Source organism: Lagopus leucura, unplaced genomic scaffold (genome assembly GCF_019238085.1).
Source record: "Lagopus leucura isolate 7727_CA_CO unplaced genomic scaffold, USGS_WTPT01 Super-Scaffold_100009, whole genome shotgun sequence".
NCBI classification, from domain to species: Eukaryota; Metazoa; Chordata; class Aves; order Galliformes; family Phasianidae; genus Lagopus; species Lagopus leucura.
In genome coordinates this window covers 23,171,969-23,184,685 of record NW_024962266.1, presented here as the reverse complement: position 1 = coordinate 23,184,685, position 12,717 = coordinate 23,171,969, and the positions used below count along the sequence as shown (strand labels likewise).

Here is a 12,717-nt window from a genome sequence, read left to right as displayed (position 1 = left end):
AATAACTGGTTTCCTTCTTTTGCACATGAATTGACCTTTATTGTGGTCTTCCCCAAATAGCAGTTTACTTTTTTAATGTATTGGAGCTCTGTAACCTATTTACTGGGCTTATTCAAGGCCAAGTGATGAAATGCCACAGATATTCTGTGAAATCTAGATGATTGATGTAGATAACACAGTGATTTCTTTTAGGTCTTCATCACTATGAAATTGTTCTTCAATTAATAATCCAGTAACTCTTAAGCCTGCTACAAGTGCTGGTTTGTTGCTTCTCGAGTGTTGTTCCTCTGAGACCAATCAATTTACAGTAGATTTTAATATTTGAGGAAGCAAAAGTTAGGAATTTCTGTGTGCTGTAAAATTTGATGGCTTAATAAGTTTTCTCATTCAAAACCTTCTGCTTCGACATTTGGAGATAAGAATGACAATATAAATGTATTTTAAGCTTTGTATGAAGGGAATAAAAAAGAAATCCCAAGTATGTCCTTTTTGAATTGTTTCTGATAGTATATATTTAAGAGAAATGATCTATTAATGCAGAAATTCCTAATCTGCTTGGCCCTATGTGATATGGACTTTCAGGTATGTGAAATTATTACATATGTGGTAACTGCTGTCCTGATATCCTGTACATAAAATCTAGTAAGATCAGATTTTTTTATATGAAGAGCAGCATTCTCTGCTTATTTTTTTCTACCTTTTTCCATATCAGCATTTCTGTTGTTACTCCTTCAGCTGTTATTTCATTTTTTTCCCAACAGATATGGTGATGTGGGTACTGCTTGGCGTAACACTTTGAGAGGGAAGTCAGTTTAATCAAAGTTAAGGTGGGGTTATCCCATGTTCACTTCACTGTAGATGTTGTGTGTATAATAATATATTAAAAGAAAAAACAAACTCACAAAAATCTGTTTTCTATTTAAAATAAACTCTTAAAATGGCCTTTGTGCCTTCCTGCTGTGCTTAGCTTTGTTATTCCCTGTTTGAAGCACAGTATAATTTCAGTGAAACCAGCAGTTTAGTGCACCTGGAAATGTGATGACTTGCAGTTCTTTTCTCACATAACTTCCAAGAATCAGCTGACAAAAAAAGCATTTTTGTATCTTGGAACAAGAAAATTGTATATTTTGAACATCTGTTTTTAAAAAGCTTTTACTCTCAACTGTAGGGTTTTCTGTTTTCGTTTTGGTGTATAACTTACACAGAGGATTGTTTGGTTTGACTTTAGTTTCTTAGTGGAAATATGCATTTAGTTTACACTTTATTCCTGTATTTTTTTCTGTGTGATGTCCTGTGGAAAGAAAAAAGTAAAAAAGTAAGAAGAATTTGAACTGAGAAAAGTGAGAGAGGCTTTGTAATTTTTCTTCTCTGTTGCTGTTGGAAATGCCATTTAAGATGGAATTCCTGGTCAAATGACCATCCACTGCCTCTTGACAGTTAGCAACAGTCCATTATTTATGTCTTTTGCTACTTTCTAAACGTTAACTTAGTTCTTTTGTTACACAGTGTAGTTAATCTCACTACCAGCTGGTAAGAACTAAAACACTGGACATTACTTTTGTCTTTTTTTATTTTTCCAACTGATTTGCCCTGCAGAAACATTGATGTATCTCTGTTTTTTAAAAAATTAATTTAAATTAGACTGCACCCAGAAATCAGGTGATTCATTTGCCATTCGTAGGGCCATTTCTTTTCCTTAAACATGGGGCAATGCTGTCATATGCCTGTCAGCTCATTTTATTCTAAGCTGCCTGCTTTTCAGTGGCTGTGGAACCAGGGCTGCATGTGATGGTGATCGTGTTCGTCACATTTACCCCTTCTTTCTTGTATTGGTGATCTACTGTTTTCTTGACTTTTGACCACAATGCTGACAGTGGTACACGTTTGACAGCACTTACTGTTGGAATGGTGAAGTTGACCATCTGAAGGATTTTCACTGTTAGGAACATGTATGTGTCTGTGCTTTTATAACATTTTCTCAGTGTTCACATGAACAATCATGTGGGAACTAGAGGTTTCTATCTTTTTTTTTTTTTTCTTCCCAATTTCAAATTTTGTCTTAGACAGATGCCTCCTGTATCTGGTTGTCCTGTCGGATATGCTCAGCTCAGTTAGTTAATTCTTGCTATTGCTGTGTTCAGTAGCCTGGACAGCACTCAGAATGGTGCTTCCAGAAGAGCTGAGGAGGAAGAAAGCTCAGAGGTGACAATGACAAGTACTGCTGGTGGACAGGCTTCCACCTGGTGCTGGTGAACTGTGCTGCCCGTTGTCCAGGAAATACAGGAGTTGCAAGTTTCTTGTGCAGTATTAATCTCTTGTAGTAGAAGACAAACTGTTTAAGCTTCTGTTTTACGAAGGCTTACAAAAGGGCTTACAGAAGTCCCTTTTGGAAGTCTTTAATTTATTTTACATTACATCAGGATCCCTTTAATTTCTTGTTCTCTGTATTTCCATCTGTTTTGTGGCTTCCAAGTGACATTTCCGTATCGTTGAGTAAGCTCATATGAATGCTGTGTATCTTATGGAAGTTCTGTGCAGCAAAGCATTGGCAAAGATAACCAGCTACTCTTAAAGCGTGATTAATAAATCCATTATTATTATTTACTTTTGAATACCTTAATCTCATATAAAGCAGATGTTTCTTCCCTTTTTGTATGTTTTCTACACTGTAGACTGTGGGATGCTCAGATCTATAAGTAGTTGTAAACGTGGGATTGCTTTCCATGTAGTGATGTGCACTTCCATCTATTAAGGAAACAAATACATACAAAGAACTCAACAACTAATACTTAGCGAGACAATTAAGATTCTTAGTTTGCAGAATGCAGAATAAGAGTGTTTCTTTGTCACCTCAGTAATGTGCTTCAAAGAAGGAGGATCACCTCTGGCAGTAATATGTGGCCCAGTTTCTGTGCTACGACCAAATCCCAACTGCTTCCGCCAGAGGCTTTTGGGCCTCGTTCACATGGTTTTTGAATTTTTTGTATTAGGAACCCTGTTTAAATTGCAATCAAAGCTGTAGCTGATACTGTGTAAATACTCAAGAATCTCATTTCACAGTGTTCCACCTGTGAAGAAGAGGCTGGGAAGGGAATGGTTCCTCTCATTTCAGTTCTCAAATCTTTCTGTACAGTCTTATTTTCCTTATTTCAAGTCTTCTATACCAAAGCTTCACTGGATTCCCATAGATCTTGCCTGTGACTACTCAGGTATTAAAAAAAAACCCTTCCTCAAATGCTCCTCACCCCAGCAGTCAATAGCTGTGTCATGTATGTCATGGTTTTATGATTTTTGGTCATCAGTATTCCACACCATAACATCATGTAATGCATTGGGGGTGGGATTTGATATCTGCCGAATGTTCGTCCGTCGGAGAAGAACTACATTTCCCCAGGAGACTTTGTGGTCAGCAAGGGGATGTAACTCCAAGCAAGGTCACCTGATCCTTCTTCGCCTGCTCTTCGCTGTCTGTGCTTCGCTATCTGCGCTTCACCGCCTGCGCTTCGCTGTCTGTACTTCAGTCGCTCAACTGGACTGCACTTCTCACCCCAGCATTGTGGTGAGGTCTATACAATTCAAACAGACTCTCTCTCTCTCTCTCTCTCTCTCTCTCTCATTGTATTTTACTAATACTGTATTTAGTAAAGTCATTTGTTCCACCTCAGATCAGTGCTGTTGTTTTCAAGTATTTTGGGGTCCCCTGCTTCCCCTTTCCCAGAGGTGCGGATCCGCAGATCCCTCCGCCCTGCTGGTCACGGAACTGGGCCGGACCAGCCCATAAACCATTGACACATGTACTAGACCTATGGGGACGTACGGTTTCTTGAATTTACCTTTGTTTTTTTTTTTTTTGGTGCTAAGGCAGGTGAAGGCTAGAAATACAAACTATTTCCCACCCCTGAGTAAATTTCTGTGTCTGCATGAGGGTTTTGTGAAGGCAGTTTGAATACCTGTGAATGCTCTGTTGAAACATCTGTGACATACATGGAAAAGGCCTTAGAAACTTCAGTGGATGAGAAGACTTGAGCTTGCATTCCAGAAATCTGATGTTTTTCAGTGATGTTCATTCTTGCCTCCTATTGTTAAGGCATTGCTACAGTTTTAACATTGTACAATTATTTGTTTTGTCGGCAATAAACTCTTTCTAAGAATCACTTTGATCTACCATGATTGAGGCAAGGGGTGTAAAGTTTACAAGTTTATGGAAACCAAGAATTGGGGTTAAATATGTGAATTGTTTTGACCTCCAATTTGAAGGCAGTTTTTTTGGAAGGATGAAAATGGATACCTCTCATGGAAGTAGTTCTTGGTTTATAATTTTATTTAAGGCAGTTAAGAATCATGGGTTTAAATGTGTTTTCTTTAGTGCTGTTTCATGTCTGGTTTGCAGTTTTGTTCATTCAGCAGAAGGGCCTAATTTTCACATTACTTTTTGAAGAAGGATGGGTAATAGAGTAAGAATATTTAATATAGGGTAAGACTGGTGTAGCATAGATGTCAAACCTTGGACAGAGTGTCTTCTAAATCAATACCCTCTACTTGCTGTTAAAATGTAATATTTTCTCAGTATGTGTGAAGAGATCTATACCTTCCATCCCTTCAGTATTTTAGCAAATGTAATGGTTAACTGGCAAATTGTCAGTTTCCTAGGCACTAAAGGGATTATGCTAATCTAAAACAATTTGATTTGTTTCATTACTAGTGATTTAATATTTCTAATAGGAAATGCCTGCTTTATTCACTGGAGCATAACAAAGGAATTATTATTGCTGTATTTTAACTGCTTTGGCTGCATTGAAGAAGTTTTAATTTAAACTTAAGTTTTAATATCTGGCCAGAAATGTAGGTGAGCAGACTTTTTTAGGTGGCATGTTCACATCAGCATTGTAAAGTCATGTGGGCAACGTGTCTTCTTTCTAAATAGAATGTAATTACTGAATAAATGAGCTCCTTGAACTTTGTCCTGCGCAGTGAAAGCAAGGGGACTAGAAAACTTTGATTTCATTTCATGAAGAAAAAGCTCTATTTCTTGTAGTAGATAATTTTTTTGTGCTCTGATTACACCATAAAAATGAGAACCTGAGAAAGCAGTAGTGCCTGAGTATTACTTTAGCTGTATGCATGCATTACCCACCTGCCTGACATTTCACAAATACTTACTTTCAGAGGATTCTACCTCTGGATTGGCAGCCTGTGTGCAGATTGCTTAGCATTAATTTGTCCTTAAACATTGCAATTTAAGAGCAAATTTCTAGAGTATATTAATAGTTGAGTGGATGGTAATTGGTGTTTTAAGATATCTGAAAGTAGTTTGCCATGTATTACTCTATAACTAGTTGAACTGAAAATTGCATACATCTTCTAAATGTGTGTTTGACAAGCAATTAGTCTGTCATGAAATCATGCTGGGAATGTATGAGTAGGAGTAAAATGAAGTAATTTATTTAATTTGAGAACCAGCGTCTGCAGATTCTGTGACTGTTTTGCAAGTGAACCTTAATGTGAAAGACTGGACCACGGTAAGCTAGGAGTCATCTGGAAGCCACCAGGCTTCTAGAGAGGGGTATTCTGAAAAATGATATAAATGTTTTACTACTGAGTATCTTAACTGTTCTGTCTGAGTTTTATTTCAGTACACTATCTCATCCTGGAAGACCGGGTTGGTGCAGTGCCAGAAACACAGCCTTGTCTGAAACGTGGTCTGAAGCACTGTAGATGAGCTATATGCTGCATACTTGAGCTCTGTGTTTTCTGGCTTCCAAAATAAGCAAAATGTTGCATAAATATTCTTTATTATTGATTATGATTAAGCAGTCTGTTGACTACAGTAAGAGTAATTTGGAATCTGTCAGGATGCTTTGTGGTGTTGTGCCTTTTTCAGTAAAAGCAACCTCATTCTGTATGCAGCGCTTCCAGGATTTTTTAGAATCATGTTGTGTCGTGAGATTTCATCCTGTCTTTGTAAGACTCACTGGGAACTAGCATGTCATAACAACGAGCAGTTTTAAAGTTGAACAAGAAGTATATTATCTTCGAGTAGCCATCCCCAACCTTTCCCTGATAGTATATTGCCATTCAAATTTACGTAAAACTGTTTGGAGAGGGATAGAAGTGTGGGAGCTCAGAATACAGATTGTTTTCAGGCTCAGCCTTTGTTTTATCTGTCTCTCCTGTTGTCTAGCTTAGTGTTTCAAGGAGTAACAAAATATGCTTTGATATCAAGCATAAGCTTTTGCTTCTGTGAAGTTAGGATATGAAGCTGTATAGCATAAAAATGTGTGACATTAATCAGTATAATATAGAATAATATAATAATATATAATAATATACTATTATATACTATATACTAGTATATACTATATACTAGTATATACTATATACTAGTATATAATACTATATAATAATATAGTATAGTATGATGTCAGTATAATCAATACTGATCAATATAAGCTTCTTTACTTATGTGCTCATGGTTTTTATTTTCATTACACCATATAAATGCATCCATTTGTGAATCTGTTATTGAGATTGAGCTTTATTTGTGGAATTATGCAGTAACAGTGTACAATTAAAGGACCGTGTAAAGTGTGGTTTTTTTCCCCCAGGATTATTGAAGTATATCTGACTGTTGAAAGGCTTCCTAGTGCATTTCAGCATATTGTATGAGCTACAGGAACAAGTTTGTTGAAGCCACCAAAGAAGTGGGGAAAAGTGGGAAACCACATCTAGAGTGCTAACTGCAAACTATTTCAACGCTTGCTCTCTTGCTGATGATGTGAATCATCTGTATGAATATATTCATGTGGCATTTTTGATGAAATGCTAATTTTTTGCTTTATTAGTAATTCTATTGTTTGACAGCTTTTCATGAAGTATATTTGTTATAAAGAAAGCAAGCTGAAATAAAGCAGAATGCATAGAAAGACATTTCATTGTAGTTCAATTACAGCTTTTGGTTAAATTTTAACCACGATGGGGACAAATGTTGGCATTTGGTAAGAACTGTGGGTGTAACGCAACGTCTAGCGCTTGGAAATACTTTGAGACTTGCAAAGCTGGGGAAATGCCAGTGAGTATAATGCAAACTGCAGGAAAATGCTCACGCTTTTCTATGCTTTGTACAGCCTGGGAATGGTAACAAAGGTAGAGTTTGCTCCTGTTAATTTACTGCTGGGGCATAGTAAGTAATTGTTAGGAAAATTTAAGTATTAATGCATTCATTCAAAAATCCAAAAAATGATAGTTTTTGTAACTTGAGCCAAAAGCAGTCGTTACTTGTTAAAGTAGTGGTTTTAAAGTATCTGTGTAGGAGGCTGATGCTGAATCTTGTCTGCAAAAGTGTCTGGTCTAAAATAATTTGTATTTGTGCAGAACATTTTACAGAATTTCACATCTAGGATGGCAGATTGCTAACATACATGTAACAGGCAAGATCAGACAGTTGTGTGAAGTTGGGTAGAAGCCATGTTTCTTTGCTTGGGAATCTCGTGATACACTCCCAGTGTCTTAGTGCAGAAAGAAGTGATTGTTTTACAGCTGACTTCAGTAAACCTTCATTTTATTAATCCAATTTGCGTGCATTATTTGACAAGTACTTGCTGTATGGTTTTGTCAGTGTTGGTGAGTAAAACTTTTCCTGTTTGCTCCCAAATATTCCACTGTCTATGGTTATAATCAGATCACAGGAGAAGTTCCTACATGCATATAATTTTTATGGAATTGACTGCACTTATAGCATTAGGAGGTCAGAACAAATATTTTTGACATAACTACATCTGGCATTATCTGTTAAAAACGTGGCAATGGCAAGATCAGTTCTGTTGGAAAATGCAAGATTTTTGTTGATTAAAAGTCTGTAGAAAAGCATTATGAAAATGGTTATTGTTACTACTGAAGTTTGCCGATAGCAGTATCCTGTGTTTCACTGTAAGAAATATTTCTGTGGCCAAAATGAACAAATAAATCCTGATACTACTCCATTTTTCCTTTTTTTTTTTTTTCTTTTTTTTTTTCTTTTCTAAATTCAGCGATCTTGAGTGATAGGCAAGTAGGATGAATTGATCAAATACAGGAAGACTTACTGACACTGACATTTTCAAAACACAGTAGTTAAGAATTTTTTTTGATACTAAATGCTTGTTGTGTCTGCCTCTACAGTGAGGCTTTGTACACGTGGTTTGGGGTTCTGTTCACTTGTGTTATCAGACAGAAAAATAAATCTATACATTAATTAATTAAATGATGAAAGGGTCAATCAAGTATTTAGATATATAATGTAGTGTGAAGCAACAAAACCAGTTATTGTTATATTTCTAAACGTGCTCCAGAAGTCTGCTAGTACCATAATCTCTGAGATGGCAAACTGTCTGTAGGAAGCAGCATGGGATAAACTTTCTGAATTTGTGGCTTGACAGAAATTGTTTTGATGTCAGAGAAATGTTAAATATATAACAGGATGAAAATGCAAGATGAGTGGGATAGCCACAAAATGCAGAACTTTATTTCTGTATTCTCCCAGGCATTTTAAAACAAATGTAGAGTATGACATGTAACATTTGGGGGAGGTGTAATAAATGAATTTATTTATCAAAGATAGCTGAAGTTCATAGAAGGAATTAAAGATACGGATCGTGAGGGTATTATATTACTTAATATGGAATAAAGCAGAAAAAATGTAGTTGAGAAATCCTTTTGTGTCAAGCTGCCGGAATCCCAGAGAATTAGAAGAAAATGCCCTCAGCAACTTGCTGAATGATAGGCAAGTCTTCTATCTCTTGCTGTAGAGATGTTTTCTGGTATGCAGTTTTAGACAGGTGGTCCTGAGTCATACCTCTTGAGATTCATTTCACTCAAGGAAAATGCCCAGGTTGTTTCCTGAAGAGAATCTGTAATTTTTGCGTTTTAGGCTGGATCCCACCTGCTCTTGGTTTTCATTGAGGTAGAAGTCTGAATGTGGGAAGTTTTAAAGGATCTTTGTGGTAGAGTGTATCTGTCGGCCAGAACTGTTGTCTGGAATGGAGACTAGGAAGGGGAGGGGAAAAGAGGTGGCTGAGGAAGCTTTTTTTTCCCATCTCAGCCGTTGGGAGAATCTTTGGCTGTGCTCATCTGGGCCTGACTTTAGCACTTAAGGTAACTTATCTAAGCATCACTTGTAAATTGTGGAGTTCATGAAGAGGAAGGAATTCCCTGCCTGGTTTGCGCGTGCAGTCAGTCAATATGTGTAAACCCCTGTTTCTAAACAGTATCGTTAGCAAATCTGGTCTATTTTCAATCCTACTGATAACCACTGAGTATTTTAAGCTCAGGAGATAAGTCTGTACTATCTGAAATGATGCAGTTTTTCATCATTTCCTCCCTCCAGAGTGAAAGACACCATCAGACGTGCTTAATTTTTTTTTTAATGCTCAGTACCATAAGTCTGTGTTTTGAGAGAAGTCATCAACTTTATTATTTCATCAGGTTATTAAAAAAGGTTGATCTTGTTTTTTTTCCCTCTGACACTGTTTTGTATCAGTAAAAGATAGATTAGTCAATTCTGGATACGTGTGACTATTACAGCAAATATTTCCTTGAGGAAAGGCTTTAAATTTAAGAGTCTGCTTCATAACATTCTTCAGGCACTTAAATTATTCTAGTCTGTAGAGTACTACTGAGTTCCTGGGTTGCCCAAACTTTTAGTGGATTTAATAACCTTTTATTAATCCTATTGCTCCACTGGATTTAATGTATTTTGATACTGTAGTTAGGAAACTTGCTGCTGTGAAGCTAACCACCAGAAAAAATTATCGTTACTTTGACCTTTCTAATTGGCACTCGTCAGTCCAGTATTGTGTCGTATTTTTGTCTTTCCATTCTCTGAATGAAGAAGATTCTTAGTCATCATTCTCAGTATGACTTTAAACTGTTACATGGAGCAGACTCAGAGTTATGATAGTGGAACTTCTGGATGTCTGTCTGGTCAAAAATGAGCCAGTTTACATCAGGTTATGCTGGACCTAGTGAATTCTTAAGTAATTTCAGTTCTTAGATATATGACAGTTTCTAAGCAAAATTCATAAATAAAGAATAACTGAATTTGGCTTAAAATTTCCTAAATAAGTTGTAAACCTTGTAGTTGTTTGAATGTTGTCACTGAAGCAATAATTATGTTCTTGCTTCTGTTCATCTGTATGACGTTTGAACAATATTACACAAGGTTTGGTACATGGGTAGCATTGCGACACACCTTATATCTTTAGCTTTGGGAAAAATCTTATTAAAACTCTGTAATTTTCCAGTTAAGTGGAGCTTAACTCTTTAAATACTGCTAGCATTAGAACAGACACCAAAAAAAAAACAGCCAACCGAACAAAAGTTGAAGTTGTGGACACAAGTGGATATACATGTGAGAACGGAGCAAGCATGTACTGCTGCTTCCCTGGTAACAACTTGAAGCTGAAGAAATGTTCTGAGCCAGACATGCGTCTTTATTTAATAACCCATGTGCAGATTTACTGCACCTGTCATATATTTCACTTGAAGCAGTTTTAGTATCTTTAACTACTGTGTATTAGTCACACATGCTGGTTTTGCTGCTCAGATGATCCCTGTTTGGAAAGACAAAACTTAATATCTTTGAATGTTTGCTTCATCGCAGGGAGCTGATCCTCTCTCAGAAGGGTCTGATGCTGTGGAAGAAGAGTCTGGAATGGTCTTAATGTGTTCACTTATTAATTTGTTTTTAGTCACAACATTCCTGCTATGAAATCCTAAAGTGGATGGTTGTTCCCATTTCTTTGCAATGTCCACCTATGGATGTTATATAAGAACATGAATGTTTAATGTTTATGCAGTACCTGTGTCTGCACTGCCACCATTTGTCATCTACATATTTTTAGTTTTCCATTTTCCTTAATAAACAACGTCCAGACTGTTTTTACTGTGGTTAATAGAGGTCTTTCCATCAAACCCATACATAATGCTGCTGCTGCTGCGTTTTCTTAATGCTGTGCCCCTTAAATGTTATCAACTTTACAGAACTGGGGACTTGAACAAATGCATTGTTCAGTTCTAAAGAAAGTTGCTTGGATTTTCTATCATATTTAGCCCCTCTGATTAGACTTAGAAAAAATGAGCTGAGATTGAGACATGAGCTTTGACTGAAGAAGTGTGGAGATGCCCTGCTGTGCTGTATTTCTTTATTGCTGAAGCAGTTTCTTTTTGTCCAGATTGTCACTGGTCCTGTGGTGCAGGAACCTCTATTTGGTTTTCATATCCTATAGATGCACAATGAAGGATGTTTTTGACTCTTGACCGACTTGTGTATCTTGCTGATGAGTACTGGGGCCAATACAGAAAAACCCAAACAAACCAGAACCTTCCATTTTTCCTGGAGGTTTTTTAGATGAACATGATCAGGAGCTGTGTATGACTGCAAAAACCACACTGATGATAAATGAGACACATTAAACAGAATCTCCTGGTTATTGCCATATGTGATGGATAACCTAATTTAAAATGTGCTCTGCTAGGAAGCTGTTTTCACTGTAATTTGATACAGACTTGTGGGTAGTTGTTGTAGCTTATAGATACCTCCAGCACTTTCCTGTGTCTTTTTCTGCTGTCCTTGTGTAATGTTTTGCATATCTTGTTACAGTATCAAAGGTACTTTGAGTTCAGTAGTAATACTTTGACTTCAGTTGTTAACCATTGTTTATTAACTGTTAACAGAAACTGTAAAAACTCATGGTTATGTATTCAGAGAAGAAACATAGGATTTAACTCTTGGTTTATTCTACCTTTACTGGACACTTGTTGTTTAAGCCACATCAGTAAATATTGATTTGTAAAAATGATGATGAATAATGACAGTCCATAGTCACAGTATTTGACTTAATCCTCTTGTAGTACTACAGAGTCTGAGCTTCTAAGTTTCAGCTTTGTCTTCATCAAGGACCAGTCACTCCTCAGGTATACAGGCCAGCAGGTCAGGTGTCTCTGGCACATGAGAATGGATATTAGTCATATTAGAAATCCTGGTAGTAATATGTGCTGGTGGCACAGCAGAAAGTGGGGATTAGTAGTGGGATGCTACAAACTCTTAACGAATACCAAGTCTAGCAAATATGTTCCTGCATTTACACTTGAGTAATATTTTGTTCGGAGTTGCTGATCAGCACGCGCTGACAGTTAGCTGTGTAAGGCATACTTAAAAATGTTTGCTTTTTTCACATGAAGATTGTTTGAGTATTGGCAGTATTTCGGTGGTTCTGTGGTACGTGGTTATGCTTAAGAGGTTGGACTTCTCTAGAAGTCTCTGCAGCACTGGTGTACAGGCGAGAGTGGCCCAATGCTTCTGGGAGACATGAGCTTTTCTGTGTATTGCTGTCTGGCTGCCTTGTCTGCACACAGCTCAGTGAGTCTGAGAACTGTCTTTTTCCTTGTGCATGTACCAAGTGCTAGATTTACTGAGCGTGAGCTGTGCTGTTCATTCTTTTGCACTACACCTGGGAAATCTATTGAGCGTCAGTTGATGTTCATTTTCACTTAAATATGTTTTTTTATTTTAAGAAGGTACTTTAATGGCAGTGTTGTTTACCAAGAGTATTTACTGAATGGAGAACATCTTATGGCATGTTTTGAAGCAAGCTAACCACTTTTTAAAGCAAAGTACAGTAGTCTGTCCTGATTTATTTTTCTTCCTCTGCATACCTGATTGAAAACTTTTTTTTCTCTTTT

General features: G+C 36.9%; 1 protein-coding gene across 4 annotated transcripts in view; it reads left to right on the top strand.

The window, feature by feature from the left end:
- Positions 1–12,717, top strand: part of FAF1 (Fas associated factor 1) — a 144,790-nt gene that overhangs the window by 17,050 nt on the left and 115,023 nt on the right. The gene's annotated exons all lie outside the window — the stretch shown is intronic.